This window comes from Prosopis cineraria, unplaced genomic scaffold, assembly GCF_029017545.1.
Source record: "Prosopis cineraria cultivar Desert tree isolate PC_DT_omini unplaced genomic scaffold, ASM2901754v1 PC1701, whole genome shotgun sequence".
Taxonomy (NCBI): Eukaryota; Viridiplantae; Streptophyta; class Magnoliopsida; order Fabales; family Fabaceae; genus Prosopis; species Prosopis cineraria.
This window is the reverse complement of record NW_026557026.1, coordinates 1-4410: the sequence shown is the minus strand read 5'-3', so window position 1 is coordinate 4410 and position 4410 is coordinate 1. Positions and strand designations below refer to the sequence as shown.

The following is a 4410-nucleotide window of genomic DNA, read 5'->3' as shown; positions in this document are numbered from 1 at the left end:
TTTAAAACCACATAAAGGTATATTACAAATTGAATATTTGTTTACTTGTGGATGTACATTAATATCTTGACATTCAATAAAACAAACTTTATTGCCTCATCAAAGTATGTAGAAATAATTGCAATTCATGAGATAAGTAAAGAATGTATTTGGCCAAGGTCAGTGATCCATCATATCCAAAAGATGTGTGGTTTGTTGTTAGGAAAAAAGATTCCAACAACTTTATATAAAGATAATACAGCGTTCATAATTCAATTGAAAGGAGGATACATCAAAGGAGATAGAACAAGACATATTTTTTCCAAAATTCTTTTCACTCATGACCTTTTAAAGAGCGGTTATATAGATGTTCGGCAAATTTCTCATGTGACAATCTTGTAAATTTGTTTATTGAGACACTACTAACTTCAATATTTGAGAAGTTAGTGCATGGTTTTGGAATGTGCGGACCCGGAGACATAAAGTGATGGTGTCACCATAGAGAGTGAAGTAATATTGTTACCACAAGAGACCATAGGGAGTACATATCATGTTGTACTTTTTTTTCTTTCTATGGTTTTATTCTACTGGGTTTTCTTGTAAATGTTTTTAATGAGGCAACACTAACGAGTGTTTAAAAAGATTGTGTACTCTTTTTTCTTCATTAAGTTTTTATTCCATTGAGTTTTTCTTTGTAAGATTTTAATGAAACACAATGTTCATCATGAATATTTAAGGAGGAGTATTATAAATATTATGTTATGAATGTCCGCAACTTATAATTCTTAAGATTATTTTATCTTTAATGTCCTAATGAATTGTATGGAAGGAATTTTTTATTATTAATAGCCTATAATCTTCAAAGGTTATATAATGCACTATTACATGTCTCTTTGTTAATATGACTTGAATGATTGGAGGCCAATAAATAGAGATATTGTCTAAAGTATATGTACATTAATAAATAAAAAAAATTATTATTTTTTTTCAATTTCTTATATTGTGTTGTTATTCTCTTCTCTTCTCTTCATATTTATTATATTTTATCACAAAGTGCCTTCAATTTAGACTGATGAGGGTGCATTTTGAATACATGTCCAAGCAGGCGAGTATGTCGTGAATTAGGTTAGCACAGCCCAGCTTTCTGAAGCAGGTGGGGAAGATGGGCCCTGAGTGGAAGTCTCATAATCAAGTACCCCTCCCACGGGGCAACTAAAAGTATATGATGAGACGTTCACCTGCTCAAGCACGTGTTTCCTTGTCTGACTGACGGCTATGCCTGACTCACACTCCCATCTGGCATTATTATCAAAATCTTTCATAGAAATGGCTCCCTAATTCAGCCTTAATTACTATTCTTCGTCACTCCGCCTTCATCGAACGATTTATTTTTTTTTAATTCTCATTTCCCTACAGCAAATGGGATGAACTCCAAGAAATCCATTTCGTCAGCGTTTGATTATTCCTCATTGTACTCCCCTCTCCCCTGCTCTTTGGTTTCCAGATAGCATTGATTGAACATGTGACGCACTCACACCCTTGTCCTCCGAACGAGCTATTTCCTAAATTTGATCAACAATTTTAAAATGCGCCACTTGATCCCTGCTTGGATTTCTTTTATATAATACAATTCTCAACCAGACCAACACCAACTGGAGGTTTTCTAATCTCAAATTCCCAAATGCTACCAACGACGTCAAAATTGACCTCGTCCAGATCGACAAATAAATCCCCTCGTGTAGTGTGCAACTCTTGCCATTATTGTTCGTGATCCCAATTCTGGGCAGAAGCAAGAGACAGACATCGATCTGGCTAGTTCCATATTTACTGAATTAGAAACCATCGAGAAAGAGAACACTACAATGGTACTGATGAACTGTGATTATAAACCTAAAAGAGGGAGAGATATATAAAGTCAAGAACAATCCAAATGACAAATCTAACCGCCATTAAAAAGAAACAAAGCCTCGCCTGGGGGACGCAAAAGGGGAATCTCAGAAAACAGCAACAGCTCTACTTGTAACAGCATAGCTTCTACTTCTTGGGTAAGAGTCAGGCGCGGCAGGAAGAGGCGTGTTTTCAAAATCACAGGGACTGTCTTCGTCGATCTGCTCATACCGACACTCACAGACTTGGGTAACACTCTTGACGCCTCCTGTTGTTTCAAGACAAAATCTACGTCCAGTTTCTCCTTCAACGTCTTAGCCGACGCTGCTCTCACCAGCTCTGCGAAATCCTCTCTGTCGGCTTGCTTCGTTGTGGCCGCGCTGTAGCTTCTGGGCAAGGCTTCGAACCGTCCAGCAGCATCCATAGGGTTGCTGTAGCTCATGCTGTTGCCGCAGTTAGTGATGCTTCTGATGTAAAAGTCCTTTGCTTTCCCCAGAGCTCTCAACGGTGAAGTAATTATCCTCACCAAAATGTTCTGGCTTTGTCCCTTGTTCCTCATCTCTCTCTCTCTGCGCCTTGTTATGCTCCAATCGAAGAAACAAATCCAGCAGCAAAAGTTTCGGAGGTGAATGATATTTGCAGAAAAATATATCAGGGACGAGATGATAAGAAGGTGATTTGGAGGCTAGTGGGTGTGGGAGGAGTGGGAGATGGAGGGTATAAAAGTGGAGCACCTCTAGGACTTTTTCAGACAACACCGGATTAATTAATTAAGGAATTATATTGAAGACGAGAATGAATCCGTGGGGGTTCTTTAATGACTTGGTTGGTTAAACGGACTGTCTCGCTACTCTTACAAGTTTCAATTTCAGTTCTTAATTTGTGACTTGTTCTATTAAGTGTATAATAATAAAGATCCTCGCTCGGTCGTCGCAACAGCTTTGTTCTGTAACTTCTACTTTGTTTCCCTTTAACAATATAAGTGAAATGTGATGTGCGTAACTGCGTATCGGTCAATCTCCTTCTCAGCTAATAATTCAAATTCTAAATAAGCTAGTTTAAATAGAAGCTACGTCCCACGTAATCATGTAAAGATATAGGAGAACCAATTATCACGGGGACAAAAAGATGAGATCATGAAAGTCTGAGGTGATATGGTTATAATTAAATAGGGCCCTTTGTAAGTGATAGGCGGGTATATGAATTGTGCTGAGTTTTACTCAGTCCAAAATTCAATAGCAAAAAATAAATAAATAAATAAATAAAAATATGAATTCGATACTGTTGTAGTTCAGCCCAAAAAAAAAAAATGACTGACTGCGTCTTTTCTTTTAATTTAACTTAAGTGGAAAGCATGTAATAATGCTTCATCAAATATATTGTTCACATGAAACGATAATGTACCATTCAAAAATGAAATATCAATTTTTTATATAAACTTTTCATTAATACGTGATTGAATGGGATCGAACCGAGTAGTAATACCATTACCATGAATAGAAGGAAACACCCCTGGCAAGTGGCCATTCCAATGCTATTTTCTAAAAAGAAAAAAATAAAGAGAGTAGTGCTGATGTTGAGATCGCAATTGTAAATCCAATTAATTAGTTGTTTTTATGATGATGAATATGTGGTCTGATTGCGGTGTTCTACCTACGTATCGAGATTTCGGCATTATTTAAAGGAAATAGGTAAACCGATCCGATCCCCAAGCCTGGTGCTAGATCTGGTATAAAAAAGTGATATAATAATGCTGCCGTTAGAATGTTTCCATATAAGTTAGGTGTATAGTTATTGGTATGAATGCGCAGTGATTGATCCATTAAGCTAACTAAATGAAATTACTTGGATTCCGTCGCATCTTTAGGAATCGTTTGCATGATATACATGTATATCATACTTTTTTATGTTTTGATGAGGAAGATTTTTAAATATTTTTCAAGCTGATTGCATGCACTAATAGGTTTTGAATCCTCTAGAGGCTCATACATCTTTAAAATGTCGGAAGTTTAGCCACAATTGGTACATACGTACATACATGTATGTGTAAATTTTAATTGAATATGAACGAAAAGCATGTGTATTGTGTTGTTGAATCCCCAGCTGAGGGTTTCATACTCGGTGTATATTTTATACTAACACCTCTTAGTTGAACTTGTAAATAGTTTTAACTCGATGAACAATTATAGATAGAAGGTCAAAAGGCCAACAACAATTGGAATAATAATTTGAAAAAATATTATCATTTTTTTTTTAAAGAAATGCTGTTTTAACTGCTAGCTTCATATTCTGATTCACTCGGCTAAAAAGAGTGGCAACGAGAAGCAGTGAACATGAACCAAATTAATTCAATTTATTTTTGATGCATTGCACTTATTCAATGTCAAATTATCAACCAACAACTACTCTTGTTGGGAGTGTTGTGATTACTCACTTTTGATTCAAGCCAGCTGTCTCCTCTAAGCCCATAAAGAGCACAGTATTTAGATATGGAGGAGGGGTGGCGACTCCAATATCATTCCTCCCTGGCAATGTTTTTTAAAT

At 36.2% G+C, this 4410-nt stretch overlaps 1 pseudogene; it reads right to left on the bottom strand.

Annotated features, from left to right (window-relative positions):
* Positions 1-1788: 1788 nt before the first annotated feature.
* Positions 1789-2430, bottom strand: LOC129300680 (uncharacterized; annotated as a pseudogene).
* Between the last annotated feature and the right edge of the window lie 1980 nt (positions 2431-4410).